The following is a 14,832-nucleotide window of genomic DNA, read 5'->3' on the forward strand; positions in this document are numbered from 1 at the left end:
CCATGAGTTTAATTGACATAAATTACAGACTTCTCTCCTAATGCTTTTTCACTCTCTGTCTAGTATATCTCCACCAGTTAAGATTATGATAAAGTTTATTTTCCTGTATTTTTCAAACTGCACATATGTCCCTGCTCTGTGGATTTTTTTTAGACTTTTAATGTCACTCTATTTTTTAAATTGACAAATAAACATTGTATATGTTTATGGTACACAACCTGATATTGTGAAATATGTATGCACTGTGGAATTGCTAAATCAAGCTAACTAATACATGTATTGCTTCACGTACTTATCATTTTTGTGTGTGGTGACAACACTTAAAACCTATTCTCTTTAGCAATTTTCAAGTACACAATAAGTTGTTATTAACTAGAGTCACCATGTGTAATAGATCTCTTGAATTTGTGAAATTTCTGACTGACCAAATCTGTGATCCCTCTTATTTATATTCCCATCTGCCCTTCCTCCTCTGTCCCCCAAAAAACCACTGATATGCAATTTGCTTAACAAATATCTAACAATATCAACCCTCACTACACCTTGAAGCTTTTCAGATGCAGAAGTGATGCCTCCACCAAATCCCTTTTGTGTATTTTACTCCTCACAGCTCATTTCTAGTCAAACACCTAAAAAAGACTCCATAGAACTTCCCTGTTTTGGAGACTGTAGCATTTGTTCTTTTCTTCCAGTATATGTGTGCACAAATATTTTGGTCATATTATCATTCATTTAATTAGTTAATTTTTTTTTAGTTGACAAGTAAAAATTGTATGTGGTATACAACATGGTATGTATATATATGTGTATATATACACACACATATATACACATATATACAAATGACTTAAACATATATAGATATATACACACACATATATACACATATATACAAATGACTTATATATATATATACACACACACATATATATATACACACACATAAACATACCACACATTATAGAATTTTGGGCTTTTTTTTCCCAATTGTAGAGTCAGTTTCTCAAAACTTTGGTGTCATTTGCTGACTGTTTTGTCCAATTACATAAGCACGTGGAAAATTGTAACCCTTAAAGGCCATCTTTTGAGCATGTGGTCCTAAATGAGATGGTCTTAATTCCTCACATTTTATTATCAAAAGCTACTAGAATTATAAAAAGTCCATTAGTTAAGAGTGATGTTAAGACAGTGTCCAACACACTGTAAGTTTTTCAGAAATCTTAGATAACCCAGTGGCAATAAATAATTGCCATTTTCAAGGTACATTTGCCTGTTTTGCCAAGGGCAAATGGACTCTTTCAAGCAGAAGTCAATTATGTCTGCCTTTTGTAGGTGCAATTTTCCCCTCACCCACTGGGCCCTTAGGGTACAATTCAAAAGAGATTTGGTGCCCAAAATGAGTGATGGTCTTTAACAACTATTAATACTTAGTACTATTTGCCAGAAGTGTCCACTGCCTTTTCATTCAACCTCAGTCACATAGTAGCATCCATCATAATGCATTTGCCAGGGGTTTCCAGGGTGACTTTAAGTAGTAATATTAGTGAATGAGAAGAAAAGTGCCCAGTGAGCCTAGTTAGAGTTGGTGCTGGATGTCTTACTTTATAATAACTGCTGCATATTTGAAACATACTCATTGATTAGGTTTCCCAAATTGCATTATGCAGAACTCTAGAGGTTCATGAGATATTAAGAGGTGGTTGGTTAAAAAAATTAGAGTGTCATGGTTAAATAAATTTGGGAAAGTGTGTTAAATAAAGTTAAGCAGATTCATCTGCTGTGGGATTTCTGAGAACCTTCCATATGTCATTGTGAATTTTGAGTCTCTAAAATAAGCATATAGTACACAGCATTGCCTAAACATGTTTGATCACAGCACCCTTTTTCAAAATTTAAAAATATCCAATTGCATCTTGCAGAAAATGAACACTTTTCTAAATTAATTTGGAGAAGTCTTTCTGTATATACTTCCTTTTGTATATGTTTTCACTGCAAATCAAAATGGGAGAGATGGGAAAAATAAGTATAAATTAGCAAGAATAGCCCTGTCTCCATACTTGTAAATGGATAATGTATTTAAATATATTAAATATTGCAACACATACATTATACAGAATGCTATACATGTGCACTTTGTGCCCTTTTAAATATTAAAATAAAAGATTTCTTGTCATTATTTCTCTCCAGTTTCCCTCTGCAATACAGATAGATGCTAATAGATAATTTCTTCATGACTGAGAATATTTTACCAAAATTTAAAAAACTAAAATAATGGTAAGGAATGCAGTTTCAAAAGAGTGACTATAATATAATGCTTTATTTTTGTGTATCACCTTACAGTTTGCCAAGTAACCTTGGATATATTATCTTATTTGAGTCTCACAGTCATTCTGCAGAGTAGAAAAGCCCAGCATGAGCTCTTTTTACATTAAGGAAATGAAGATCAGAGAGATGAAATCACTTACTGATGATTCCCACAGCCATGGGGCACCAGGAAACTAAGCCTGCCATTCTGCCTCTCACCTGACGGAGAAAGGGAGGGGACAAAATTCCTGAAGTGTAGATAGACTTTTGAAATATTTTGTGCTTTTATAAGCTGTCTTGGTTCACTAAAACTTTGGAATACAAAACCCGTGGTGATTTGCAGCAATATACTAATCCACTAACCCACCCCACCAGTCCTTTTCCTCCTCCGCCTTAAAAAAAAACAAACAAAAAAAACCCAAAGAGGCCCATATTCTCCATTTTCAGAATTCCAGTCATAGAGGAAAGGTTTTGGCTAAGGATTTTAATTTTATTTGAACCTCCTGGAATCGTCTTACTTTTCTTGGCAAGCATCATTAGAAAGTTAATTTGAGGAGGTGATATACAGAATGTCTTAGAGATGATTGAACATCAGAGAGTTAAAGGGATTTGTTCAATAACACGTAGTAAAGTTGTGGCAATTAAGAGTGACAGAGAGGAAAAAAACTTTTCCTCTATGCTCTTAGGTTCAGTGGCTAGGGGCCTACACATGTAACTCATGAAAGACAGATTAACACAAGAAAAGGAATACAAGTTTTATTTTATGTGCATGGGAGTTCACATAAAAGGACTCAAAGAAAAGAAGTGAATCCCCACAGAAATGGTTAGACTGCAGGGCTTATATACCATTTTAACAAAGAAAAGGGGGGTTGGCTCTGAGGGATGATAAACTATGGGAAAGTGACTGTGAAATATATGAGTGAAACTAATGGAAGATAAGGGTTATTTCAGTAAGGTCTGTTTATGCAGACTCATCTTGGTGCCAGCTGTCTGTCTCTGGTGATAAGAATTGCTCTCCTCTTCCTGGTACAGAGAGACGGACACCTTCATTCACAAAGGGAAATTTATGCTACCTTCACAAAGGGAAGTTTATGTCCTGCTTTTAAGTGGGCAAGGGTGGGCAGAGAACTCTTCCTGCATCTATTGCTTTCCAACTGCCATCAGCTCAAAATAATTCTTATCCCAAAGTGTCATATTTTGGGGTGGCATATCCTATCCTGATCCCCTTCACCAGTAAAACCTGGGATTCCTACTTCACTGTCCAGTGTTTCTCCCTTTTTACTACACTGGCCAATGTGTTTATGGAGGAAGATAATCGGTAAGTGAGTTGCAAGTTTTCCAGGGACATAGAATGATATGAAAAAAATTATGAGAAGTTTAGAAAAGTTGAACATGGTAGATAGAGTTCAGTGTTGAGTAAACAAGGAAAACTAGATTTGTGCACAGTTTTTGGTGAAAGAGTAGAGGTGAATCACATCACCCACCAGCAAAGTAACTCAAAACTGTCATTTCCTTCATGTGGATCCTTGTTATAGTCTTCATGACTGAACAATGACATTAGAATTGTTGATTTTATTATCATCATCCTCGTACCCAAACCATCATCACTGGGAAGAAGATTATCACCAGATAATGACTACTTCTTTGTCTATTTTCCTGTTGTTGAACTACAGGAATAATTCCCACAAAAGTTTGAGCTCATGTCTGAGATAGTAGATATCAGATGCATGTTGAACAGTTTTTTTCTTTCCATTGGATTTTGTCACTTCCTTTCTCTTTTTCCTTAAAAAATAATGTGAGGTTGGGTGCGGTGGTTCACGCCTGTAATCCCAGCACTTTGGGAGGCTGAGGCGGTTGGATCACCTGTCAGGAATTCGAGACCAGCTTGGCCAATTGGCAAAACCCTGGCTCTACTAAAAAGACAAAAATTAGCCGGGCGTGTTGGCGGGTGCCTGTAATCCCAGCTACTCAGGAGGCTGAGGCAGGAGAATCGCTTGAACCTGGGAGCTGGAGGTTGCAGTGAGCCGAGTTCCCATCACTGCACTCCAGCCTGGGTGACAAGAGCAAAACTCTGTCTCAAAAAAAAAAAAAAAAAAAAAGGTGAAACTTTATGCTTGACAATTAATAAAAATAACTTTATCATAAAAAAGTAAATAAGCAAAACCACCAAAGGAAAGACTATAGTCAAATGGTTGACATATTCTTGAATATCTTGGGAGTGTGTCAGATTATTAAGTATTTAACTTTGACTTCCCTTCCCCGACAAAAAAATTCAAAGCATTTCAGTGTCTCCATATTTCTAATTAAGTGAAAATTATCCAAATATTATTTGGCCCTTGATTCTAGTGACCCCTCATTCTTTATGAATTTGACCCTGCTTTGGATTCTGGGAGCTCACCGAGTAAATTCCACTTACAGTTCTGGTCGTTCCTCAGTCAGTCTAAAAAGGATTCTCTTCTATATGACAGTTAGGAGTTTGAGTTTCTCTAAGCTTCTGTCCTCAGGCTTCTCTCCTCTTGCTCACATCCTGGGGTGAATGGTGATGAGATAAACCATCACAAAATGAGCATTTTGATTATGACAGCAAATCTCAACAGCCTCCAGATGTGCATTTCCATGTAGTTATTTCTCCAGTCCTGACTAGGCACATGCTCCAGCCAGAAAGCCCAAATTCTCCCTTTTATTTCCACATTCGATTATCTAATGTCTTAAAAATTCCACCTCCTAAGCATTGCTCATCCATTTCTTGATCTCCACCTGTACTACAGACCTTTGTCATTTCCTACCTTGAAAATTGAAATAGGCTTCTTTTTTTCTAATTTCCAGGCTAGCCCTTTCTGGGGCATTTTAGACTTTCTCTGTTAATAACACTTCAATACCTATGGAGATAAAGTCCAAACACCTTGACAGGACATAAAGCTCTCTTGTGAGTGGGTCCTTGTCCATCTTTTCAGTCTCATCTCCTCCCACTTCCTCTAAGATTATGACATATTTCCTCTGGGAAACTATTTGTAGTTCACCAAATCACCTCTTTCTCTCAGGCCCCTGTGGCTCTGTACAGACTCCTGCCCATCTGATACGCCTTTGCCCACTTTGTCTTTTGGGAGACACTTATTCATCCTTCAGGTGACATTCTCTTATGCAGCCATCTGCCATGGGTTCACTCCTGCAGCCTGCTTTTGCAGACATTATTAACGGCAGGTAACACATATTTTAGTGGTTTTAGAGACCTGTGTGTTTTATTGTAAAAGTTTGATCTCTTTGAGTATGGAAATCTTGTAATTCTTTATAACCCCAATTGCAACAGCCATAGAAAAGGTAAGATCCATGAGTATAAACGAAACAAGCAATGTGCGAGCTTTTGTGAAACAATTTTTTATATAATTGCAAGGTCTCAAAAGAAGATATGAATAAATAGATAGGCATGACATGTTTTTGCTTAGGTATATTCAATATCACATAAGTTTTTCCTAAGTTAATCTATATATTTAACATGACCTCCCTGAGATATTATAGATTTCTTTTTTTTGAACTAGACAACACTCAAACGAAAAAAAATAATGAATAAAAAATTTATTGAAAAAATACTGGCAAAGGAGAGTAATGTATGAGGGAACTGGTCTGGCCGAATATTATTAAATACTATAAAATGTAGAATATAGTATGGAATATGAAAAAAGACAAATCAATGGAACAGAAGAGAAAGTCAAGAAATAAACTGGATACATATGAAGATTGACTATAAGATTAAGGTGACATCCCAAGTCTATAGAGACCAATAATTGGTATAGGGTCTGTGGTCCAGTTTGAAAAAGTGATCTTGTGTTACACCACGGTAAATGGTAGTGAACTGAATACTTAAATGTGAGAAATGAAAGCGTAAAAGAAACGCAGTCATGTGTTGCTTAACGACAGGGATATGTTCTGACAAATGCATCCTTAGAATGTACTTACACAAACCTAGATGGTATATTGCCTACAACATGCCTAGGCTATATATGGTATAGCCTGTTTCACCTAGGCCACAAACTTGTACAGCATGTTGCTGTATTGAATACTGTAGCAATCATAACACAATGATCAGTATTTATGTATCTAAACATGGAAAAGGTGCAGTAAAAATGCAATATAAAAGAAACAATGATACATCGGTATAGGGCACTAACCATGAATGGAGTTTGCAGGACTGGAAGTCACTGTGGGTGAGTCAGTGAGTGAGTGGTGAGTGAATGTGGAGGCCTAGAACATTATTGTACACTAATGTTGACTTCACAAACACTGTGCACTTAGGCTACACTACATTTATATTGAAAAGCTTTTCTTTCTTTGGTAATAAGTTAACCTTAGCTTACTGTAACTTTTTGACTTTATAAACTTTTTGTTTTTTTAAACTTTTAGACTCTTTTATAATAACGTTTAGCTTAAAATACAGATTCGTTGTACAATTATACAATTAGGATATAAAGAAATTTTGTTTTCTTTGTATCCTAATTCTATAAACTATTTTCTATTTAAATTTTTTTTTTGTTTTCAATTTTTTTTCTTAAACAAAGACACAAACACCCACAGTAGCCTCACCCTACATAAGATTAGGATCATCAACATAGCTGCCTTCCACCTCCACATCTTGTTCCACTGGAAGGTCTTCAGGGGCAGTAACACACATAGAGCTGTCATCTCCTATGATAACAACGCCTTCTTCTAGAATACCTCCTGACAGACCTGTCTGAAGCTATTTTACAGTTAACTTCTTTTTCTATAAGTGATGGGGAATACTCTAAAATAAGAATAAAAAGTATGGTATAGTAAATACATAAACCAGTTACATAGTAGTTTATTATCAAGTTTTATGTACTGTACCTAATTGTATATGCTGTCGTCTCATACAACTGGCAGTGCAGGTTTGTCTACATCAGCATCACCACAAACACAGGAGTAATGTTCTGTGCTGTGACATAATGGACAGCTGTGACATCACAAGGTGATAGGAATTTTTCAGCTCCATTATAACGTTTAAGACCGCTGCCATATATACGGCCCATCATTGACTGAAATGTCATCATGCGGCACATGACTGTACTTTAATAAGCCGTAAGAGAATCTTTTTATAACCTCGAAGTGAGTAAATGCTTTTTAACTAAGACATGAAAACAATAAGCCATAAGAAAGAAGACTGATGAATTCAACTACATATGAATCAAGAATTTCTGCATCATGCAAAGATCAACATAAATAAATTTAATAAATAATCAAGAAATCAGGGAGAAATATTTGCAACTTGTGTCCTAGACAGGGCTAATTTACCTAATTTATAAAAAGCTTGCATTCCTCAAAAACCTAAAAATAGAACTACTCTATGACCCAGAAATTCCACCATTGGGTATGTATCCAAAGGAAAAAAAAATCAGTATATCAAAGGGGTACCCACACTGCATATTTATCACAGCACTATTCACAATAGCAAAGATTTGGAATCAACCTAAGTGCCCATCAAGGAAAGAATGGATAAAGAAAATGTGATAAATATAATCAATAGACTACTACTCAGCCATAAAAAGAGTATTTGCTATTTGCTGCAGCATGGACAGAACTGGAGGTCATTAGGTTAAGTGAAATAAGTCAGGCACAAAAAGACAAATACCACATGTCCTCACTCATACGTAGGAGCTAAAACAGTCACTCTCATGGACATAGAGAATAGAATAATAGATACCAGAGACTGTGAGGGGTGGGTAGCAAGGAGAGAGGATGAAGAGAGATTGGTTATGGGTACAAACATACAGTTAGATAGAAGAAATACATTTCAATGTTTGATAGCAGACTAGGGTAATATGATTTGAATGTATGTCCCCTCCAAATCACATATTGAAATGTGATCTGCAGTGTTGGAGGTGGGCCTAGTGGGAGGCATTTGGGTCGTGGTGGTGGATCTCTCATGAGTGTCTTGGTGCTGCCTTCACAGTAATGAGTGAGTTCTCACTTTATGAGTTCATGCAAGATCTGGTTGTTTAAAAGTGCCTGGCACCTCCTCCTCTTCCCTCTTGCTCCCTCTTTTACTACATGATGTGCTGGCTCCCCTTCACTTTCCACTATGATTGTAAGCTTCCTGAGGCCCTCACCAGAAGCAGATGCCAGCACCATGCCTCGCGTACAGCCTGCGGAACAACTGTGAGCTAAATAAACCTTTTTTCCTTTATAAATTACCATTCTTAGGTATGCCTTTATTGCAACACAGAATGGACTAACACATAGGGAGACTATTCTTCACAACAATATTCTGTATATTTCAAAGTAACTAGAAGAAAGGGCTTGAAATCATACAACACATAAAAATTATAAACAGTTGAGAAGATGGATAGCCCAAACAACCTGACTTGGTCATTACACATTCAACATATGTTACAAACACATCTACCTCATAAATACATAAATTATTATATATCAATAAAAGGAGGGAAAAGCTCCCATTTTCGATAAGGCAAAGACTGATGAGCCAATAAAAATAAGTAAAAGAGATGAGAAGATAGTGGAAAAGGAAATATAAGTGCCTCTTCAACATGTGAAAGGAGGTACAACTTCACTCACAAGAGCAGAACAAGTTTAAATACATTGAGCTCTCATTATTTATCCTTCAGATTAGCAAACATAAGAAGTCTCGGTAATAATTTTTGTTAGAAAATGTGGAGAAACAGTCTTTTCTCATAGACTGTTGATAAGAGTATAAATGGGCACAGGATTTCTACAGGGCAATTTGGCAATATCTATTGAAGTTACAAATATACATATTCTTTGATCCAGCAATTTTACATATTATTTAATTCACAGATTTATTTGTAACTGGGTTAATGTACTCAGAAATATCAATACAATTTTAAATTAAAAATTAAATAAACTTTTGCTTAAAAACATCTTCATTTCAGCATCTTTTGGTTTAGTGTTATCTTTTCCCTTTTCCTTATCCTGCCTCGTGGTGGGGCAATGTATCTCCTTACATTTGGTTTCAAACGTGTAGGACTTTGTCATGAATCCATTATGAACCTGACTGACACATTTCTCTCAAAATTTTATACTTTAAAAGTTGTTAACAATTAGCAGAAAAATTAGAACAAGGAAAATGGTTACTCTTCTTATCGTCTATTTTGGAACCAAAAAGCTAACATTTTATTTAGCCTGAGAAAGTAAATGGTCTTAAATCATCGATATGCCATCCATTGCTTTTCCAAAACAGCGATATATTTTTTAAAAAATCAGTCATTTCTTTTTGGGTACACACTTTGCTCAAATGTTATTTACTTATTTTAACTTATAATAAAAATGGATAAAATATGTAATACATGAAGCTGCCCGATTTGAGTATTTTGTGCAGCGGTTAGTATAAATATTTTGACCTTCATCTTGTCCTCTGGGGAAAAGCGTAAGCTTTCAGCTTTTCAGAATGGCGTTTTCACACATATGGCCACACGCTGTGCTATCCTGGAGAAGCAGGTGGCTAAGTGTGGTTCTGGTCACAGAGCACCCGAAGATTTATCCTTGCCTGACAACTACACTCAGAAACTGTATATAATCAGCAGTTCCATTACAGGATACCCAAATATGATGTTCTAAGGGCATCAGAGTATGTTTTTTTTCTCATGTGCTTCATAGAAAGTGTTTTATTCTCCCCATGTCAGAAGAAAACTATTACTTACAGAAGAGAAAGGGCTCTTGAAAGACTTTGATATCAGAAAATATGACCTACAACCACATCACATTAAATTTAAGACTTCGATTGCTAAACAGTGAATATACATACAGAATTTATTGATGGTAAGGAAATTTGTACCTTAAACTACAATTAAGACTTAAAAACAGAAGCAAATAAAAGTGAATAAATAAGCCATGTTATACAAGCACAGGCATAACTAAAATTAAAACACTTATTAGCCTTCTCACTACTTGCACTTGACTAGTCTTAAAAAAAACTAGTATTGGAGTGGACTGCAAACTCAATATGAAACAATATTGTATTGTGGTAGAGATATGGCAGCAAAAAGATGCAATATACAGAAATAGCAGAGTTCTGTTTCTGAATACTATGTAACTCCAAACTAGCTAACTCAAGCATTCCAGTTCCTCTCCTCTGAAATCTTGCAGCAACAGCATACACTTTTCTCCTTGGAGCCATCATCCTGTAGTGTGTTAATTCTTACATTTTACAGTAGTTTTACCTGGAAAAAGTGGTACCTACACCATTAACTTATTAAGCTTTTCTTTTTTTTTTTTTTTTTTTTTACTGAATGAGTCTTTCCTTTTGAATTACATTTTTAATGGAAATAAACTAGGGTTATAATTTCAGGATTTCCCAACTGCATAGGACTGTAAACATAATATAAAGCTTTGTGTGCTACACTTTATTAACTTTTAAAGGCAGTTGAGTGGAGTTTATTGTACATAAGTCTTGCATTTGTAGTTAGAGAAAAGCCTCACATGATTACCATCTGTTTGCTTTTGCAAGTGTAGCCCTAGAATTCTGATATGCCAATAGAAATGTTATTTTAGTTTTAGTTCGCACTGGAGGTTTTCCACAGGCAATTTAATTCTCCTATTTGGAAGAATATTTGTGACCTCTGATTATAAGCCAATAGGCTCAAATTTTGAAATTTACTTACATGAAATTAACATATGATAAATGATACAAGAATTTCAGTTTAACTTATGTTTGGTGCAAAGCTGGAGTTCCTAAAATAAGCCTTTGGTATGTGGTGTCATATGTGAATTAAAAAGTGAGATGATTCTTCTGCAGGAAGGTAATACATAAATGTATCCAAATACTATTTGGAGGACACAGGGGAAAATGGTCATTTTCCATTTTGTATCATTAGTGGGATATTTTATTATTTAATAGCCCAGACACTCCATTACTGAAAGTAAGCACAGTCCTTGCTGATGGTAGGCAGATGAGGCTGTGATTCTGTATTCCATGTCTAGGTGGTGGATAGGAGCAGTCCAGTCCAGCGGTCCCACAGACTCAGCCTGTTCATTGGGGAAAAGGGCTCAGTGACCACAGCTAACAAAGAAAAGCAGGGAGATAAAGCAAAAAATCTTGCAGCTGCTGATCAGCTGCTTCACTCATGGGGCCTCAGAGAAATAATTCAATTTGTCCTAAACAGCATGTTTTAAGTTACAGTACAACACACCTATCCACAGAAGTATACGTGGAAGGCTGTTGGGAACTGGTTCTTCCACCACTCTTGAATCAAAGGTTTTAAATTATAAACATGCAGACAAAGGAGAACACTGTTCTGTTTAGGTTTTTGTTTTTTGAGGTGCTTGTTTCAGGATGTTATTGAAATCAGAGCAAGAACTAAGTGAGATGGATGTGGTATTAAGTAGATTCTTCAAAATGATGGCAAATCCTTGCTATTCTTTAGTTCAAATATATTCTGAAAACTACAGAGTGCCTTAAAGTTTCAAAAACTGTTTTAAATATATATTCACAGTTTTAAAATTTTATGTGTTCTCTATATATTTTCTCATTCTCCATACCTTTTTAGTTGAAATACTTTTAAATTTATGGCAATGGGTCCAATTGTTAATCTGAAAAAAACATTAAGTACAAAATAGAGTATGCAAAAAATCTGCAAACACCAGGAAATTTAGAGCCCTGAAATATGTCTGGAGATCGGAGAAAAATATATTGAGAAGATTTTTCATAAATGTAACTAACCTGCCTTTTAAAAACATGTTTATCCTCTATTTCCTGATTGTGAACATCCCATGATTCTAGAGACTTCAGTTGGGTCAGAGGACCCACAGGGCATATTCTCTGGCTCAGTGTTGGACCACTCCTGATGATAAGTGGCTTGGGAAAGGATTTGGATTTCTTTACATTTGACTGTATGTGTCTTCTGTAAAGTAATGCAGAGTAACTCAGTGCTGTGGTAAATCAAGTTTGGAAATACTTAACTGTATATTTTAAAAATGTTTTTTCTTTGTGGAGTAGGGATGTGCTTTTAATTCTCACTGTATCTTCATTAATGAACCCAAAGGTTTTAGATTCTATGTTTCCTAAGGCCCCATTGTTGAGAGTGCACGCACACACACACACACACACACTCACACACACGTGCTTGTGGTATAATATGCCAGCACTTTGGTTTGGGAATTAGGCAGAAGTTAGCAAATAAGAGAATAATCCTCACATGGCAAACGGTGAAAAAATTGAAGAAAATGTGAAACCACTTCTGGGGCTTTTACTTTTTGCTTTTATTTTGCCTGGTTTCTCTTTTTGAGGGAACTGTATTGTGTGATTCTTATTTGAAGAAATTGTTGATATCGGTAAGATTGTATAATTTTGTAAATATAAGTACGCTGAGAGGAGTGTTTCCTGTAATGTCAATTTAATCACTATCCACTTAAAAATTGTTCTCTCTACTACAAAACCAATACATTTCCCTCATAGAACATTTCAAACATAGAGATAAGCCCAAATGAAAAAAGAGTTACCTCTAGTCCTATCAAAATGTAATACTGGATTAAAAATATTTTAATGTATGTATGTTTTAAAAACCTCATTTATTTACTTATTCGTCCATTTATTTATTCAACAAATATATACTGAGCGTAGACTATGTACCTGACATTGCACTAGATGCTGAGAACACTGAAGTGAACAAGACAGTTAAGGTCCCTGCTCTCTGAGAACTTACATCCTAATTGGGGAAAACAGTCATTAGATATGCAAATAAAGAAACAAATGAGACCATCAATGGTTGTGATAAGTGCTAGGAAGGAAATGAACAGCCTGGTGTGATGGAGAGCCTAAAGAGGAGTCCTCTTTAGACGTGGTAGATGGGAACCAATTCAGGAGATTTATAAATCCATACCCAAACAGAGTATTTTAGGTAGAAAATGCCAGGTGTTCACAGTTTTTAACCTGTCTTCTTTCCCACTAGATATAAATGTCACAATTCTTCATATAAAACTCTTGTGGTAATAGATAGCTTAGAATTTTTTGAACCTTTGAAACATAATATGGTTAAATACATACATTAGGTAACATTTTCAGCAGTGTCTGGGGCAGTGGGGCAGCAATCTGTCATAAACACATTAATATACCTCTAGTGAAACAAGAATAATCACACTGTGTGAGAAAATGACTATGACTAGCCTCACTTCAGATTAGGTTTTGGTGTCAAATGAGTCCTGGTCAGAAAAAGTTTTGCTGCTAAATAAGTTATATATAAACTTTTGATTTTCTGCATATTTTGGATTTCAAGATCATAGTAAGGGGATGGTGGAGCTGTATTTCATAATACAAAACAGCATAATCAATTTAGCTAATGTCACATTTTTATACATCTATACTGTTTCCATTTAGGTTATTGAGGTGAGATAAAATGTTTAAGCTGGGATAAACGTTTTTCTAGCCATATATTTGTGGACATTAGTGATCATTTTCTTAGGATATATTTGTAGGGGAGGTGAAATTTTATCTCTGCCCTCTTAGAGTTCTTTGGGCCTGAGAATTAAACTGACTTAAGGCAGATTAACAGGAGAAAAGCATACAAATTTACTTAATGTGACTTTTATGTGACATGGGAGCTCTCCTAAGGAGATGAAGACCCAAAGAAGCAGTTAGAGTTGAATGCTTATATACAGAATTGGACAGAGAGTAGTGGATTGTAAAAATGTGACAAGACAAAAGAGCTTGGCCTAGAGTCATTAATCATGAAAAAGTAACTAGAAGATAAGGGATAGTTTAACAAGGTTGGTTTGTCAAGATTTTTCTGGGTCTTGACTCCCTGTCTCTGGTGACAAGGATGTAATTTTCCTTCTGGTATAGACAGGACATCTTACATATGGATATTTTATCTCCTGCTTTTAGGAACAAAAATGGGGTGGTCAGAGGATGCTTCTTGCACTTGCTATTTTTTTTAGTGCCTTTAGCTCAAAATAATTCTTTATGCCAAAGTGCCGTATTTTGGGGTGGGATAGTCTGCCACCCTTCACATTCAATTGTTATGTAAGGGTTGTGCAAACAATTTTATGCATATTTCTTATGTAGAAATTTTATTTTATATTTAAAAAATAAGAGTCCTCTCAGAAGGGTTTCCTAATTCTGTAGCTGAGTTGAGGGTTATTATTCTCATAATACCATGTCTGAGGCTCAAATTTCATCATGTTTAAAAGCAACAACAACAACAACATGTTCTTTGGTCCTGGTTGTTTTTCACTTTAATGCCTTTCCACTTGATCCTCCATTTATAACAGAAACTGCATGTATATAGAGATTGGATTATTTACCATGAAAATGCAGCCATTCAGGGGAAGGAGGAGAAGGTAATTGGTTTTTATTCCCTATCAAAACAGAATGATTCAGGACCTGGACTTATAGAAAAGGGTCCTTTATTTAATTACAGAACCATGGGCCATGTTGACAGATTTCTGAGCTGTAATTGTCTTTTCTGTGCCCTCATTGATTTGGTCATGCATCTGACCTTCCTGATTAAAATCTGCCTGGGAATAACTCCAGAATCTAGTCTTCAC

The 14,832-nt window shown here is 35.6% G+C and overlaps 1 protein-coding gene and 1 long non-coding RNA gene across 12 annotated transcripts in view; one reads left to right on the forward strand and one right to left on the reverse strand.

Annotated features, from left to right (window-relative positions):
• Nucleotides 1-7,251, reverse strand: part of LOC129035804 (uncharacterized) — a 32,626-nt gene extending 25,375 nt beyond the window's left edge. For both annotated transcript variants that reach the window (XR_008502336.1, XR_008502335.1), the window contains exons 1-3: nt 7,165-7,251; nt 4,721-4,831; nt 2,466-2,523 (exon numbers count right to left, since the gene is read on the reverse strand). This is a non-coding gene — a long non-coding RNA (uncharacterized LOC129035804). The remainder of the gene's footprint in view (nt 1-2,465; nt 2,524-4,720; nt 4,832-7,164) is intronic.
• The window catches only part of ANK2 (ankyrin 2), a 683,028-nt gene that overhangs the window by 299,469 nt on the left and 368,727 nt on the right, over nt 1-14,832 (forward strand). The window lies entirely within an intron of this gene.

The sequence above is a fragment of the Pongo pygmaeus genome, chromosome 3 (assembly GCF_028885625.2).
Source record: "Pongo pygmaeus isolate AG05252 chromosome 3, NHGRI_mPonPyg2-v2.0_pri, whole genome shotgun sequence".
In the NCBI taxonomy this organism is placed as follows: Eukaryota; Metazoa; Chordata; class Mammalia; order Primates; family Hominidae; genus Pongo; species Pongo pygmaeus.